Here is an 18,540-nt window from a genome sequence, read left to right on the forward strand (position 1 = left end):
CGTAGCCCAGAGCTGCCCGCTGCTCCAGAACCGAGGGGAGAAAAGAGAGGCAGGTACGCAGCAGCTTCTAGAAGTCGAGAGGAAGGAAGATGCGGTCCGTGTTCCCTAGTCTGTAGCTGCCACGCACACGGTAGCCACTAACTTAGACTTGAATTAGTGGCATTTAAATTAAAATTAAATAAAATGGCCGCTCTGGGGTCTTCGCCACATCTCCCGTCTCCGGAACTGGGGAAAGGAAGCGGGGAGGTGGGGACCTACAAGCCTCCGAAGGCATTAGGGCAGGACAGAGGGAGAGCCCCCACCTCCTCCATGAATTAACAGGGCCCGTCATCGCCAAAAGGGAGGGAACAATGAGATCCGTAGGGTCCTTGCGTCTGTGGTTAAATAGCAGGTTTGGGGGCGCCCGGGGGGCTCAGTCGGTGCAGCATCCGACTTTAGCTCACGTCATGATCTCACCGTGCCTGGGTTCAAGCCCCGTGTCTCCCTCTCTCTCTGCCCCTCCCCCCTCATGCTCGCTCTCGCTCTCTCTCTCTCTTAAAAATAAACATTAAAAACATTTTTTCAATAGTGGGTTTGAAATTGTCAGTAAAGAGAGTGGGAGGGAAGCTCGGGCAGGGGGGCTGCGGGATTAGCAGTGACCCCGAGTCCCCGCCACGTGGCTGGGCCCTGCTCCGTGGTTCCCACCACCTCCGCTCAGCCGCCCCGGGGAGGGGGACCCCAGCAGCACAGCCTTGGAAGCCTTGTCTGCAGGTGCACTTGCCGCCCCCACCAGAGACGGGGAGACGCGCACAGGGGTGTGGGGTGAGGCTGGCCCCTCGGAGCCGTTGTCCAAACGAGAATTCCGTGGCACCATCTCAGAGCCCCAGCCCGGGCCCTGGTGGAAGCCTTCCCGCCTCCGACTCCGTTTGGCCTTTGCACCGTGTTCACGGAGAGGATGAAAACCACGGATACGTGACATTGTTAGCAAACCGTGGGCATGGGTCAGGTACTTACCAGTACGTGCTCGCCGGAGGATGAAGAAAGGAGTCTGTAACCTGGAGGCCCCCGATCCGGAGGGAGGCCCCTTAAAGCCCCTTTAAGCCCTGCCTTCGTAGAACCGGACCAGGACGCGCAGAAGAGGGAGCACAGGTGTCGGGGCCCCAGCACACTCCACCCACACCGGCTCGCAGCCTGAAACCACTCGATCCTCTGGAGCCACATTCTCCCGGGCTGGAAACAGGGATCCGAGACGCTCACGAAAAGAGCTACCAGAGGAAAGTGTCGACCGCGTCTCACAAAGAGCGACGCAGAATTCACCTTTACTCCTCATTCTTCTCACCTTTGTGCTCATCAGCCTTTGCGCTCATCATCTAGGCTGTCGGTATCCCAGCCTGCAGAATACGCCGCCTCTAAAGACAGGGATGCTTTCCGGCTCCGGTCTGGTCCCCGAAGCCTGGCCCAAGCCTCGCCCTGCGAGGCGATGTCGCCAGTGTGATTCTGCAAATAAACGGGTGAACCCGTGAAGAGCGCACTCGGTGCCCAACTGGAATTAGTGCCTTTTTAAGATGAAAAGCCCTGTGTCTGATCACCGACGTAAAGCAGGCTGGACTGAATGAAGTGCGCGTCCCCTGATGAAGCTGTGTCCCACCCGGGCTTGCTTTCCAAAGATTCCCGGGTGCAGGGCTCAGGGGCCAGGACCCACACGTAAGCGTCGCCATAATTGGGAGATTGGGGAGATCAAGTTCCAGCTCCATTCTGAGCTTTTGGAGCAACTAGAAAAACAAATGCAACGTATCTGTGAGTGAGTTGAGGCATGTTTTATGTGCTGAGTGCTGGCGTGTAATTGATAGAAACACAGCTCATCGTGTTGAAGCAACTGAGAAAAACACATTGAAAAGAAGTAAAACAATATAAAATATAGCTGGAGCTCGTGAATGATACGCCATTTATTTTCCTTGCACACCATATTGGATCGCAGAGAAGAGTGATGTCATTATTTTATTATTTATCACTACTGGGACTGAGCCATATGAGGCTTGGCTGAGGTATCTGGATTTCAGACCATGCGTTTTCCGCTTTTATCATTAATCATTCCTCCAGCCAAACACCGGAGCGATGGAAATGCGGAGATCCCAAGCCCCCAGCCGTTATGAGTGTGCGAGACTTACGTGCACGTCTCCATGCGCTCCGTTGGGCCGAAGATGCAGGGCTGGTGCTGGGAAGTGTCTCAGGGGTCACCTGGGCCCCTCGCTTCCCAGGCTAAGGGTCGAGGCCTGGGGAGAGGCAGCATCACACCGGAGAGCACCTTCATTCCTAGATGCATGGTTTGGGTGAGTAATGTAAGTGCCCCAACCTATTTTCTTTTTTTAATTTTTTGTAATATTTATTTACTTTTGAGAAAGGCAGAGAGACAGAGTGCAAGCAGGGGAGGGGCAGAGAGAGAGGGAGACACAGAATCCAAAGCAGGCTCCGGGCTCCGAGCCGTCAGCACAGAGCCCGACGCGGGGCTCGAACTCACGGACCGTGAGATCGTGACCCGAGCCGAAGTCAGACGCTTAACCGACTCAGCCACCCCGGCACCCCCAACCTATTTTCTTGTTTGCAAAATCCCCTCCTTGCCCTCCTCCTGCTCCTCCTCATCATGGTCCCCCTCCCAAGAGGGGAACGTTTGTGTCGAATGTTCTAGAAGCAACATGACTCCGTAGAGGTGGGCTCAGGCACTCAGCTCTGGGTCACTGGGGCATCCCTCCATGGACGCCCTAAGACGGCACAAATCACTCGCCTCCGAGGGGCATGACTTCCCGTGGCCCTTCAGCCACCGCACTGCCCAACACGACTGGGCCACCGGCCACACGTCACCGTTGAGTCGTTGAAATGTGGCTACTCCAAATTGAGATGTGCTGTAAATGTAAGACATTTACTGCATTTGAAGGGTGAATACAAAAAGAGTCAATTATCTCCTTCATACTTTCCTAGTAATTACAGGGAAATGGCAACATTTCAGTATAAGAGGTCCAATAAAATATATTACTAAAACTAATGGTACCTGTTTCATTTTTTCTTTTTTTTATTTTTTATTTTGTTTTTTTTTTCAATATATGAAATTTATTGTCAAATTGGTTTCCATACAACACCCAGTGCTCACCCAAAAAGGTGCCCTCCTCAATGCCCATCGCTCACCCTCTCCTCCCTCCCACCCCCCATCAACCCTCCGTTTGTTCTCAGTGTTTCATTTTCTTTTAATGTGGCTACTAGAAAATACGAAATTGCACACGTGGCTCCCATCGGTGGCCCACATTCACTTCCTCTCGGAAGCTGTCCTAACACCCCCGCTTGGCCCAGCCTGGCCGTCACGTGGGATTTCCTCTTCGTTCAGCAGCACCCGCAGTGAGACAGCAGCCCAGCTAAGACGAGGGGGCTTGTCCGAGGCAGCCAAGCCCTTGGCCCCAGTCTGCCTGCTCCTGGAATCTTCACGCAGCAGTAGGAACTCAGTCTACACCCATTCTTGCCTTGAAACCTTCACTGTCATATTTTCAGGCTTTCCCCATGGCATCATTTAAAACAGACACTCCAGAGATACTATAATCCCAGGGCCAATGGCATAGTTGAATGTTCTGGGTTAATTGTGTCCCCAGGTCCTAACCGCCAGTGCCCATGCATATGAACTTACTTGGAAACTGGGTCTTTGCAGAAGCAATTAGCAAGGATCAGGTCCTACTGGACTAGGGTGACCCTAAATCCAGTGGCTGGAGCTCTTATAAGAAGAGGAAATGCCTGCTAAAGACAGACACAGGAGCACGCCGTGGGCAACAGAGGCAGACGGACAGCGCAGTCCTGCGGGCAGGGACGGCAAGGATAGATGGCCGCCACCAGCTGCTGGAAGAGGCAAGGAAGGGTCGTACCCAGAGTCTCAGAGGGGAGCCGGCTCCTGCTGCCATGTCATTTGTGGTACTTGGTGACAGCAGCCCTGGGAAATTAATATGCTGTCAGGGAGGGACCTTGCTGCAAAGGCCGCGTACTCTCCATGATGAAAAGACTTTATTTTGCAGGTTCATAACTAAATAGCTGTCTTTTTGGAAAAAATGCGTATTTTTTTAATTGTTTTTAATGTTTTATTTTTGAAACAGAGAGAGAGAGAGAGACAGAGAGAGAGAGACAGAGCATGAGCAGGGGGAGGGGCGGAGAGAGAGAGAGACACAGAATCGGAAGCGGGCTCCAGGCTCCAAGCCGTCAGCACAGAGCCCGACGCGGGGCTCGAACCCACAGACCGCGAGATCGTGACCTGAGCCGAAGTCGGATGCCTAACCAACTGAGCCACCTAGGTGCCCCTGGAAAAAATACATATTTTATTAGTAATCATAAGACATAGCATCTAAAACAAAGCATGAAGAGTACATAATGCACAGTTCCATTTGTCAAAACACAGTTTGGTGACAGAGAGTTGACCAATAGTTACCTGGAACTAGGCGTGCAGGAAGAAACAGGCCACCGAGGGGCACGAGGGAACTTTTGGGGGTGATGGAAATGTTTTGAATTTTGAATCAGTGGCGGGTTCATGGGTCTATACGTTCTTCAAAACTCTTCAAAATGCACAGTTCAAATGACGCAGGTCCTTGTATCTTTCAATTAAGTTGATAAAAAACTAAGCAGGGCATCGTAATAAACGGAGATGTTATTTGATAAATGCTAGCAGAGTCATTTCCATCCTGACTTGGCGTTAGCAAGGTCTCTGCTACCCTGCACCACCTCTACTGTTTTAGCTTCTCAAACAAGCTTCTGGGCTGCAAAGTCAGGACTGAACTTCTGGTTGTAGGTGTCCGTGGCATAGATTTTATTATTTTTCATTGAAGGAAAGATTTTTGGTTTTTTTGTTTTTTTTTTTAATTTTTTTTTTTTAACATTCATTTATTTTTGAGACAGGGAGAGACAGAGCATGAACAGGGGAGGGTCAGAGAGAGGGAGACACAGAATCTGAAATAGGCTCCAGGCTCTGAGCGGTCAGCACAGAGCCCGACGCGGGGCTCGAACTCACGGACCGCTAGATCGTGACCTGAGCCGAAGTCGGCCCCTTAACCGACTGAGCCACCCAGGCGCCCCTGAAGGAAAGATTTTTGTACTGCTGACACAGTGAAAGGAAGTGAAAGTCGAATGTTAACAGAAAACAAACACGCTTTTAAAAATCACATTCAGGTCAGAGTTTTTATACTAACATTTTTAGCACACGTATAGCCGTAATTTTTTTCACCTTTTAAATATTTCACACAATGCCTCGTGTGGTCCCATTGGGTCTCTTAGCCTTTCCTTTACACTTTCTGAGCGTATTTTTTCACAAGTGATTTTCATCCATTTGAAAGAACAGGTGGAAATAAGACTGCAAACAAACGGTCAAACGTAGGAGTCTTTAAAATCTTGTCTAGGTGGGTCACATCTGCTTGACACGCTATGAAAAACGATTAATCACAAACTCCTCACCTAAAGAAACTGCTAATGCTCAGGCTAATCACAATGTTCTCGTCATATCAATAGAGTAAGCAAATGATGCAAATAGTATTTTAAATATCAGTGAATCTTGATGACATTTTAGCTACACGAGAGTTTTTTTAATGTGAGACACACACGCCCCAGTTTTCTTCCAGCCTTAAGCGATGGCATCATCCACCATTAACATACAATCAAAAAAAATTTTCTGCATCCTTTCCACCAAAAAGCGACCACATAGACAAAAGAGCTATCCCGTGCCACGGCACTTTGTGTTTACAAAGGCGCTCTGACGGCTTTCAGTCAAAGGCGGGGAGCTGGGACCTGGCTGGACATCGATACAAGTTCCATGCACACTCAGGAACTCCAGTGAGCACAGAGTTAGAAATACTTTAAAGGTATTCTTGGAAAAAACCAGAAAATATCTGGATGAAAAGGGGTGAATATGACCACCACAATGACCCACAACGATGTTCATTTACATGCCTTGCCCTGTTTTTCTTCCACACCACACAATTTCATCACATACCTGCTTAACCAGTTAGAGATTCGGAGGCGGGGGGACTAATTATTACTTGGCCATTGGTAGAGCGATTGTCGGCCCCGTAAGTCATCAGAAGCGTAGATAATGCGCTCCAACACTGATAGGATTTTACCTATTTTCGTGTTCACCCGCGCCCAATACTAAATAAAATGTACGTGCCAGCATGATACCACTGTAGGCAGATTTTTCAGAGACTTCAGACAAAGTTGAGTTCTTTCAAATAAAATTATTTGTTAGGTATATCCTATTGGATCCTTAAATGCATTGATTTTTTCGGTGATCAATGGAGCCTCTTATTAACAGACAGGTTCCCCCCTTTACTCTGTGAACCACACGGAGTTTTATTCAAGTCAGTGAGAGCATTGGCCCACAGTGGTACCTCTTCTGGCATTTATTTCACAGGACTTGTGAGAATGGCTGTAGCTGCCCACCCATCATCTCAAAAGATTTCTAAGGAAGGGGCGTCTGGGGGGCTCTGTCGGTTAAGTGTCACCCTTGATTTCGGCTCAGGTCATGATCTCGGGGTTCGTGAAATTGAGCCCTGCGTCGGGCTCTGCACGGACAGCACGGAGCCTGCTTCGGATTCTCTCTCTCCCTCTCTCTCTCTGCCCCTCCCCCACTCATCCTCTTTCTCTCCCAAATAAATAAATAACATTGTAAAAAATCTTAAAAGAGAAATTCTAAGGACAGAACGCCCACACCGAGCTGCAGTTCTTTCGCATCTAAACTAAAAGAAAATCTCGGGCTGAACAGAGCTTATCTTTACCTTCAAGGTCAACAGCAGGACGGTCCTCAGTCAGGCTGACAGCCTGGTTCCTGGGCATCCCCAGGACTGCACCGGGCGCTGGGCTGTCCCGACTCTCAGACTCTGCGTCGCTTTGCTTGGGGACGCCTCTCATGTCTTTGGAAATAAAAGACAAGCAAGATTCCAGCTGAAGTGGCGACAAAGAGATCATTGTTCCAGGGTTTGGCAGAGAGTAAAGGAGGCTCGGTGTCGTCGCGGCCAACTGCTATCACATGCAGCGTTTTCTTTCCAGCCTTAGCTCACGACGCGGCCCAGAAATAAAGGTGAACCATCGCTTGTCAGACACGGGTCGGAATGAAATGTAATTAGGAAGAAATATGTGTCCTGACTGTCTAGAAAGACCGAGCTCCCTGAAAATCCAGGCAGCGCGAGCCCGGGGAGACTACTTGTGGGAGCAGCGCGCCAGCCCCTCGCCCTCCTCATGACCCGAGGTCACCGGCGACCAGGGCCCGTCCGTCACAGGTAGGCCGTTAGCCTGCGTCTTGTCCTGTAGGAAAGCGGATGCAGCGACGTGCCCTCGAGCGAACGCAGCTCTGTTGTTTTACACGCTCAAAACACGTGCGATTTCAAGGACTTCGAAATGCACGGTTTTGTTTATCAAGTACGCACGCCTGGGTTGTCCCACGTACAAATCACTCGTTTCTGAGGATGGTGAACAAGCAAGACAACAGTCAAACAAGTGCACCGAGGCTCACAGACTCCAGCTGGGTGATGGGGGCCACACAGCAGGTATGCAGGGGCCCGCATCCCTGTCTCCTGACTCCAAGTCATGCTCCACACTCTCCCGCTGTGTGTCTGACCCAAGCACAGGTTGTCTGGGCCCCTTCACCACGATCCTGTGGGTCAGCCGCGGGGAAGGACGCCCGACTTCAGAAAGGCCAGCCGGAGAGGCTCTACCCTACCTGAACCAGGAACAAAGGGCTGGTGGATATCGACCAGCAACGGTTGATTTTTTTTAAATTTTTTTAAATGTTTATTTATTCTTGAGAGAGAGAGAGAGACAGAGACAGAGCTCGAGGGATGGAGGAGGAGAGAGAGAGGGGGAGACACAGGATCGGAAGCAGGCTCCAGGCCCTGAGCTGTCAGCACAGAGCCCACCACAGGGCTCAAACTCACAAACTGAGGGATCATGACCTGAGCTGAAGTCGAATGCTTAACCAACTAAGCCACCTAGGTGCCCCTGGAATTGATATTCTTGGATCATCTGCTACATTCTGTTGAATGTGGCCTCTGCCCGTGGGACTCCCGCCTTCTGAACATCAGCACACAAGCAAAATGGCGGCACTCTGGACTCATCTCAGCAGACTAGGTTTGGTTTGTGGTTGAGCTCAAGTGCTCTGCTTCAGCATCAGACATGAGCAGCACAACAGAGCCCCTCACTGAATGTTAGAGATACAGAAAACAGTCGAAGAGAGGCGAGGTGAGGCGAGGCGAGGCGAGGCGAGGCGAGGCAGGGCCCGGCAAGGCAAGGCAAGGCAAGGCAAGGCTGGCAGGGCAGGGCAAGGCAAGGCAGAAATAGAAATAGACACAAATGAGTTACTTCAAATCTCTACTGGCATTCCTCGGGGTGTCAATTATTTCCAACTCCTTTCATTACGAGAACTGGAAATGTACCCAGAGCAGCCCATGGCCTGGATTGACATGCAGACTTCTAACTTTGTCTTTGTGATCTGACATTTCTAAAGGTCTAGAATGGAGAACGGTTTGTATTTTGTGGTGATGTTTTAGAAGATGAACAACAACACAAAGCTGGTTGGCCATGGCCAAGGAAACCCCGTTGGCTTCGTGCTTGCTGCAGCGACGGTGTCTGTGGAAATTCCATCTGGGGCTACGGTAACTCCGTATCGGACCTATCGGGACCCCCGTAAGCCCGGGCGGCCGTGATTCCAAATTCCATGTAGGAGATCACCGGGAGCTGTTTGGGTAAGTTATTTCCTGTAGAAAATAGTTACTTATTTCCTAGTTATTTCCTCTAGAGCCACCCACAATTACTGTGGAAAAGGTTAAACTGGAACAGAGGGGTTTCCTAGCCCTGTCCAACCTCGGTGCAGATCTACACAGCAAGCGGTTGTGAGAAATTTCCCCAGAGACGCCAGCCAACCAGAGGCCGGCTCTCGTCCTGCCCCTCAGTGTATTGTTATGTATTGACAACCCACACCACTGGTTGTCGAATGGCAGATTAAACATCAGAATTAACTGAGATGCTAAACCAGATAGAATAAAAACAGAATCACAATGAGAATTAACGCACACTCTCGTGAGGAGTGGGGTGCGTAGGTCCAGGCCAAACACAAATACATAGAAAGTCAGCGGCTGAGGGTGTGTGGAGGTGGGGCCCGGCAGGGTGGTCCTCAGGGCTGCAGCCTGTCACCGTTCTGCCCTGTGTCCCCAAGCACGGTGGCACACGTGAGTGCCATGAAGGCTTGTGCGGGGCACTGGAGTGACACTCCAGAGCGGGAAGCATCTAGGTCATGGAGTGGCCGCCCCCCTTGCTCTCAGAGAGCATGAGGCTAACGGTCCTGGACCAGGGTGCCACGCCAGAGGCCCTTCCCTAGCTGTGTCCGGCTTCCTAATTCGTGCTGCCAGTGAGTTAGCACTTCATCAGCAACAACTATGCAGCGGGCTGAGGAATGTTTTGGAATATAAACGATTCCTAGGACCACTGAATTGTGCAGATGTGGGTCTAGATTCATCATGAGCAAAGCATAATACGGATTCTAGACATGGCGTTCATGAAGTACGATCGTGATTCTTTACAACCAAAACTGGGGGCGGGGGGGCCTGTCATTAGCATCCGACTTCGGCTCAGGTCATGCTCTCGAGGTTTGTGGGTTCGAGCCCCACGTGGAGCTCGCCACTCTCAGCACGGAGCCTGCTTGAGATTCTCTCTCTCCCTCTCTCTCTGCCCCTCCCCCACATGAGCTCTCTTTCTCTCTCTCTCTCTCTCTCTCTCTCAAAAATAAATAAACATTTAAAAAAATAAATTTTAAAAAACTAGGTAGATACTGAACACAAGTGTTATGGAATACATTTTTATAAAAGTATTTAATTAAATTTTGCAAAAAGTACATTTCGACTATCAACTTTATTAAAATAATTTTATTAGTTTTTTTATATTCACTAATTATTGTTTCCATTTTGCCTTGTAAGAATTCTGAATATTTTACCAAGAAAGCGCTCTCAAAAAACATCATGAAAAACCCACCTAATTTAACTTTTATTTACCTAGCTTTATAATGTATTGGTAAAATGCTTACATTTTATATTTTGCAACTGTATTTTCCTTCCTTTTTTTTAATGTTTTTAAACATTTATTTTTATTTTTGAGGGACAGAGAGACGGAGCATGAGCATGGGAGGAGCAGAGAGAGAGGAAGACACAGAAGCTGAAGCAGGCTCCCGGCTCTGAGCTGTCAGCCCAGAGCCCAACGCGGGGCTCGATCCCACAAACTGTAAGATCATGACCTGAGCCAAAATCAAGAGTCCGAAGCTCTACCAACTGAGCCACCCAGGCGCCCTTTCATTTCTAATCTTTTAGGTCAGGGGTGGTGGATTTTTTTCTATAAAAGGCCTGTGTTATGTCATTAAGAATGATTGGAGGTGGTATTTTCCTACAAATAGAAAACCTGAAAATGGAGCCTAAAGGCAGAGAAGAAATAGTAACAGAAAACATTCGCAGAGGCAGCCTGTCAAAATTTTAATAACAATAAAGATGAGCACACTTTTGTCAAATACGACCCACGTAAAATTTATGAAGGGGGCATCACAAGTTTATTTTGTGAAAATTTAAGTATGACAGCAAATACGAGCAAGAAAATTATTCTAAATCAAATCCACAACTTGAGCAATTTGCTATTTTTGCCAATTTCAGTCATAAAAAAATGTAACTTCCCATATATTTTGATTTTGTTTCTATGAACAAATATTGATTATGAACAAGTACGAAGGATTTTTGTTAGAACTGTTTACAGCTTGTTTGTAATTTTTAAATGCGAAACAAAAAAAACATAGTGTGTGGGTCTCCATTAGTCACAGGCTCCGCGAATGTCGGGACGGGCCCAGATGAAAGCACAGGAGGGGCTGCTTTCTGGGCAAACAGGAGAAAAGCCTACACACTGAGAGATACGCATCAGGTGTCTCCCTGAAAGACTGTTTTTGGTCACGGAAATCCCAAATGAGAAGGTGCAGATCCCCATCCCCAAGTTGCCTCCGGCCCCCGTTCCTCAGGCCGACGGGCGATGATGCCCACGGCGTCTCCAGAATCTACTGTTCCTCCCTCACTTCCCAGCACAAGTCACCCAAAACGTCCACTCTGGTGCACCAGCCACCCTCACCTGCTGCCCGGCCATGGAGACCCAGGCTCGCCTGGTATGGCCCCACCGGCCCGCCACGCCCGTCTCGACACTCGGTTCACGTCTGCCTCCTTGATGAAGCTTTTCCCTGACTACACATGACTGTGTCTCTTCTGTCACCTTGGACGGTACGTGTTCTCTGCACCCCAGGAGGAAGGTGCTCTGAAGTTATGTTGCCAATGAGCGATGCGTCACTCCCCAACAGGTTTGTGGTTCTGGTAAGACCCGGAATTTGCTGAGGCACCACCACACTGGGTCCTGTCAGGAATTTGCCGTCCGCTCTCAAGGTGGTAGCAGTCATCCAATGCTATGTATCAACTGTATCTCAATAAAGCTGGAAACATTTTTTCCAAAAAAAAAGAATTCGTAAACAAAAACAAAAGGGATGTAAAAGGAATTATCATGGGAAAGTTTTTACAAAGATAATGAGGGCTCAGCGACGGGGGGGTTAACAAGGGAGGTAGCCAATATTGGTATTTACAAAGCTGGTCTCTCCCACTTCTCATCTCCTTATATTTTCTACCAGCCTCTATTAAAGCTTTAACAGTAGCATAAAAAGTATATAAGTGATTTTGGCTTTAAGGTTTTTCAAAAGAAATGAAAACATGCCAAAAATCAGTGTTTCTTGGGAAGCTCAAAGTTTTTGTTGGACAGATTTTTTTTTTAATAGAAATAAAAGAAGAAGTTATGGTATCTCTGTTGGTGGGAATGCAGACTGGTGCAGTCACTCTGGAAAAGTGTGGAAAGTCCTCAAAAAATTAGAAATTGAACTACCCCGGGGCACCTGGGTGGCTCAGTTGGTTAAGCGTCTGACTTCAGCTCAGGTCATGATCTCACGGCTCATGAGTTCGAGCCCCACATGGGGCTCTGTGCTGACAGCTCAGAGCCTGGAGCCTGCTTCAGATTCTGTCTCCCTCTCTCTGCCCCTTCCCCACTCGCTGTCTGTTTCTCTCTCAAATATAAATAAAACAAATGTTTAAATAAAAATAGAACTACCCTATGACCCAGCCATCGTACTATGAATTTATCCAAAGGATACAGGAGTGCTGATTCGAAAAGGCACATGCACCCCAATGTTTACAGCAATTCTGTCAACAATAGCCAAAGTGTGGAAAGAGCCCAAATGTCCATCAACTGATGAATGGTTAAAGAAGATGTGGTTTATATATACAGTGGAGTACTACTTGGTAATGAAAAAGAATGAAATCTTGCCATTTGCAACAATGTGAATGGAACTGGAGGGTATTATGCTAAGTGAAATAAGTCAATCAGAGAAAGATAGATATCATACGATTTCACTCATATGTGAAATTTGAGAAATTTAACAGACCATAGGGGAAGAAAAGGAAAAATAAATTACAAACAGAGAGGGAGGCAAACCGTAAGAGACTCTTGTACACAGAGAACAAACTGAGGGTTGATGGGCCGGTGGGGGAGAGGGGAAAGTGGGTGATGGGCATTGAGGGGGGCACTTGTTGGGATGAGCACTGGGGGTTGTATGTAAGTGATGAATCATGGGAATCTACTCCCGAAGCCAAGAGCACACTGTATGCACCGTATGTTAGCTAACGTGGCAATAAATTGTTAAAAACAAAAGAAGTTAAGACATCTAAGAGCTACAATTTGCCAGCCATCTCACCGGCACCTGCACCCTTAGGAGACAGGTGTTCCCTCACCTTTCTCCCATGGCTATCTGGAATTTCCCCATTATGCAGAATGCCAGAAATAGGTCAAAATAGGTCACTATGAAAATAAGAAAAAAATTTAAACTCGCCAATTCTCAAATGTTTTAAATGTGAATATCCTACGTGTGTTTCCTTCTTCCCCCAAGGAAAGGAGTCAGCTCAGTTAGCATATCAACATGCTTTCCCACCGAACAGTGTGATGCGGAAACTTTATTCGAACTGATGTGTGTTGGTGTTACCGGCGTGCAATACCACAGACACACCACATCTAATGTTACTTTTAAACCTCTCCGAGTGGGCCATCCTAAACCTCCACGTTCACATTCAAATCTCCATTCTAAGTGCTTTATTCCTGCATTTAAAGTGAGCAACAGAAGCTAAGGAGCAAACAGAGCCTCAGATTAGACTATGAGGTGCAGTTGAAGTTGGGCTTTCACTGAATTTTTCATTGTTTAGCTGAGTCACCAAGCACAGATGCTGCTTGAAGCACCCCAAAATCCTGGTGACGGATGGGATTCTCAGGCAAGATGCCTTGTACCCACCTGCTTCTAGATGGATTTCTACATCACTAATATTTCATTAAAAGACAGGGTGCACCTTTGGGGATGCCTGGGTGGCTCAGTCAGTTAAGCATCTGATGTTGGTACAGGTCATGATCTTACGGTCTGTGAGTTCAAGCCCCGCATCGGGCTCTGTGCTGACAGCTCAGAGCCTGGAACCTCCTTCAGATTCTGTGTCTCCCTCTCTCTCTGCCCTTCCCCCACTTGTTCTCTCTCTCTCTCTCTCTCTCTCTCTCTCTCTCTCTCTCTCTCTCTCACACACACACACACACACACACACACACACACAATTAAATAAACATTTTTTTATTAAAAAAAAAAAGACAAGGTGCACCTTTGGACAACCCCAGAGGCGCCTTAGGAAATGACCAGGGAACCAAGTAAACGGGTCTGCCTATTTCAGAATGAACAAGGAGGTATCACTTCTCTGTCCTACATGGACTCATCCAAGATCCACAAAGCAAGCCCAGAAGGCTTGCAGCTGGGACCCGCCTGCACAATTTGTGCTTCAAACTCATGCATTTTCTGCAAATGAGAGCCCCCAACATTCATCCACGGTCTTCCGCATTCTTGATTTGTATGTCCATAGGACACGTTCTGTTATCTTGTTTCCAGGCCACGATAGATTGAAGGTAGTCAGTACGGTGGGGAAAATGAAGTGTATAGACAAGTTCAGTGGGGTAGTAAGAAGAAGAGCTTGCTGACAACAGAGCCAGAAAGAGAAGGACAAAAACAACACGACACCATCACTCGGGACACCATCACTCGGGACACCATCACTCGGGACACCATCACTCGGGACACCATCATGCGGGACACAGGGCTCTTCAGTCCGCACACCATCACACAGCAATCTGTCTTCATAATGCTCATCCTGAGACAATCACGTTGAGTGAGTATGCAAGATGGCCTTGCACACAGATTTACCCTCCCAGGGTGTGCACACAGGAGTGTGAGCATTCTGCAGCCAGAGTTCAGTGAACAACCACACCTGTACCCCAGTCCTTGCAAGGACCAGCTGCCAAAGTTACTAAAATCCTGTTCTGGGCTGGATGGGTGTCTGCTCCTTGAATGGTGCCCCTGGGTCAAGTGGAGGCATATACAACACCCTTCCATACCCCCTTCCTACACCTTCAGAAAAAAAAAAAAAAAAAAAAAAAAAAAAAACTTGTCCACTTGCCCCAGGAAGAATAAGAACCCCATAGTCTACAATCACTCACCATTGATGGGCAAAATCTCTCACCCCACTTCCCAGGTATTTCTCTACCAAAATTATTTACTCTCCCCAAAATCACCTTTCCAAAGGGGCAAAAAGGCAAGAAAATGTTCCATCTCTAATACAGAGAAATTCTGACAAGAGACAAATCCCCTGGAAAGCACAAAACTGAAGGCAAAACCCAGGACATCCATTTCAGGCCAGGATGGGGTCACAGGGGCTGGACACACTCTCTGCTTAAACAACTGGAAAACCAGACAAAATATATGATTTTAAGACACTGGACAGCCAGCATAACTGTGGTCCCCCAAGAAGGGAAATAAACAAGGGGGCCATGATTTCTTGGCTTTCTGCCTGAAGGCGGTTTCCAGGCCACAGAACAGACAAGTCAGGAGAACCCAACCAGACCCGGTGGTCTTGAGAATGGGGGAGGGGGGAATCCGGGAGGTGGAGGCTGCCCAAAGAGCAAGCTCCAAGATACGCAGAGTCCTCTGGTGAAAAACTGATCTGCATATCCAGGAGACAGAACCACCCAAGAAAAGACCCACCGTGAAGAAACAGACAACTCCCAAAGCCCACCTAAGCTGGAAACAGTTGACATCCCTGCCAGCCATGTGGGATGACTTCGTAACACTTGGGATGTCAGATAGACTCTTCCTAATCCTTCCTTCCCCGAGATCTGGAAGGCCAAGCCAAATGTACCCCTGGTATTCCGGGGATCTTCAGCAGGAAGCCACCCTTAGAACCCCCCCACTCTGGACCCAGCCCGCTGAACAAAGGATGTGAGGTGGACCCAGAAGTCTGTCCTGTGGGCTATGGGGTGATGTGACTCGAGTCCAGCCCAGCCGGGGAACCCCAAACCACACAGAAACTGGCCGAGTTATCAGACCTTCTCCCTTTGCATTAGGTCAAGTGACAGTTTCTGCGAATTAATCTGGCACCTTCTGAGCTTTCTTGTTCACATACAAAACGTGAAGCAGTAGCTGTTAATGTGCTGGGTCCAGATGAACATGCAGAGATTTAAGTCATGCCGGTTTCATATCAGTGACACCAAATACTGAAGATAGAAAATCAATTTAACTAATTCCAGGGATGATTCAGTTTTTCATCCAGTTCATGGAACAAAGCAAATGGTTTTGGAATCCCGTTCTGTTGAGGATGAAAGCACCTGACGTTACTGGGAATGTCATTGCGAATTCAGTGAAAAAGCTGAACGGAAAACAAAATTATGGGGTTGTGGGGATCACGTGAGTCCACACTGAAGTGGAACACTGTGTGGTGGTTCAGTGATATCCTTACCACACTGAGGACTGATGGAGTAGAAACGTACTTGGAATGGTCATGTGCTGCATATGCAATATTCTACCCACCGGAACAAAGCTGTCATTGTCAAAGCTGGTATTTTTATATATCAAAGAGCACGCCAACTACAATGCTTTTGTGATAATGTTGTCCAACAAAAAATACCTCCCGCATGCCAAGAGGCCCTTCTCTCTCTGCCTCCTGTCATCAGCCATTGTGGAAACGTTTGCGCTTTGAGGAACCACTCTGTAAATCAAACTAAGGGTTCCCCAGTGTATTAAATATTTCTTAAAGTCTTCTAAACTTTCGTTGTATTTTGTTCAAAATCTGTTGTGAGGTTTGATGAGATTATACAACCCAAAGGACCAAAAGCTACTCTTGAAGTCTGGGCAGCCTGCAATTATTGGGGGAAAGCTTGAAAACAGGAGCTCATTGAAATTTACCCTTACAAAAACAAGGAAAATGTCCAACATTTTGAATGACGAGAGACCAACTGGAGACCACAATTTAATTCTGAAATCCTATAAGTTTGCTTGAAAATATCTCAACCTTTAGGAAGAATTGTTTGATAAGAGAAATATTTTTAACTGTACGAACTTATATGTTGTACCACAGTAAGGTAAAATTCAGAAGCTTCGTGATTTCGCAGTATGTAAGTTTAACAAAACATTTCAGGAATCGTCGACAGAAACAACTTCTTTGATGCGTTTATAAAAATATTTGCCAATGAAAGACGCCCTAAATGGAAGCAACAGAGACGATAACCACAAAAACTATTTTCCTGAAACCTTTACAATTTCAATAGGTTTTAAACGGTATGGAGGTTTTTGACAAGAAGGCAGAGCAGCATGGATGTTCTCTGCTTCTCTCGTCCCTGAAATGCAGCTAGATCGGTGTCAAACCATTTTGCACACCTGGGAAATTGACCTGAGGATTAACTCAACAGTCTGCATAACTTGAGCCACAGAATTGGGCAGGTACGTGGCATGGAGAGGTGAGCTGGAGGCGAGAGAAGCCATGGAGGGTAGGGAGTGGTATTTGTGGAGAGAGGACAGAGATGGGGGGGGGTAGTGCAGGAAAGGCACTCCCTCCGAAAGTAGCAGGAGAGAAAGAGAAAGAGTAGAAGCACCCACAGTTGCCTGAAAAGAAAGGGAGAAGGGAGAAAGGAGAGGGTTTCAACATCATTAAGACTCCATAAACAGGGCAGAGTAGCATTAGAAATTCCACAGCCCAATACCCGGCGGTGCTCAGGTGGGAAGGGCGAATCCCCGGGTGCTGGCAGCGAGGTCCGAGGGATCCGTGGGCCACATGGGGAGAACTGGCTCCCCTGCTACCCTGCTAGGAGGGCATTTGGTAGACACGGGATAGCCTCCCAACAGGCAAAGTTCCCAGCAGACCCCAGAGAACACGATTGCTGGTATTGGAACAAAAACGCCAGGGTGTGGTGAAACCTGACACGGGTTGTGTGTTGTGACTTACCACAATCCCTGAAACACTGCTGCCACGAGATCACATGAACTTATTCTAGGGCAAGCTGACAATCAGTCACAACTTCCGAGCCTCTGCAACAGTGTGATTACAGGAACGTTCCGGAAGCAAGCGGCATCCGGCCATTGCTCGGTGAGATCCTCCCCCAGAGGGTCATAGTGGGTCCAAGCCACAGGGCTCTCGGAAGTGAGGGGTTTGGAAACACAGCCCCATCTGGGAAAAAATTCAGAAGGGAGGTGCTACCTGCCAGGACATGGATAAAGGGGGACCCTCTTACGTTGTTCTTGGGAATGCACGCTGGCACAGCCACTCTGGAAAACAGCACGGAGATTCATCAAAAAGTTAAAAATAGAACTACCCTACAATCCAGCAATTGCACTACTAGGTATTTATCCAAAGGATACACATGTGCTGTTTCAAAGGTGCATGTCCCCCTTTTTGCCCCACAATGTTTATAGCAGCGCTATCGACAATGGCCAAAGTATGGAAAGAGCCCAAATGTCCATCGATGGACGAACGGATAAAGAAGATGTGGTCTATAGACACAATGGAGTATTACTCGGCAACCAAAAAGAATGAAATCTTGTCATTTGCACAGTTGGAGAAAGATAAATATCATATGATTTCACTCATATGAGGAATTTAAGGTATAAAACAAATGAACAGAAGGAAAGGGAAGCAAAAATAATACAAAAACAGGGAGGGGGACAAAACAGAAGAGACTCTTAGAGAACAAACTGAGGGTTGCTGGAGGGGTTTTGAGTGGGGGGATGAGCTAAATGGGCAAGGGGCGTTGAGGAGGACACTTGTCCGGATGAGCACTGGGTGTTACACATGGGGGAGGGGGATGAACCACTGGAATCTACTCCTGAAATCATCATGGCATTATATGCTAACTAACTTGGATGCAAATTAAAAAAAAATGCTTTGGATGAGTAGAAGGTTTAATTTTGCATAGAGTCCAGTTTATCAACAACAACCAAAAAAAACAGTATTGAGAATTTTCCATATTTCGCAAAATTTGCTCTGAGCTCAGCAGGTTCCTCAGCACCTCTGAGAATTTTCTCGGTTAAAATCTGAAAGTGAATAGAAAAGAGTCAAGTGAAGGTGTCAGAATTTCTAAGTTACTAAC

General features: G+C 47.6%; 1 protein-coding gene across 6 annotated transcripts in view; it reads right to left on the reverse strand.

Annotated features, from left to right (window-relative positions):
* Positions 1-4,288: 4,288 nt before the first annotated feature.
* The window catches only part of DCDC2C (doublecortin domain containing 2C), a 111,660-nt gene continuing 97,408 nt past the window's right edge, over positions 4,289-18,540 (reverse strand). For 5 of the 6 annotated variants that reach the window (XM_042933755.1, XM_042933754.1, XM_042933753.1 and 2 more), the window contains one exon: positions 18,374-18,484. The gene's annotated coding sequence lies outside the window, so the exon portion shown is untranslated. Of the gene's footprint in view, positions 4,308-18,373; positions 18,485-18,540 lie in introns of those variants that run through there. The other variant, XM_042933752.1, reaches the window with a different exon arrangement.

Source organism: Panthera leo, chromosome A3 (assembly GCF_018350215.1).
Source record: "Panthera leo isolate Ple1 chromosome A3, P.leo_Ple1_pat1.1, whole genome shotgun sequence".
In the NCBI taxonomy this organism is placed as follows: domain Eukaryota; kingdom Metazoa; phylum Chordata; class Mammalia; order Carnivora; family Felidae; genus Panthera; species Panthera leo.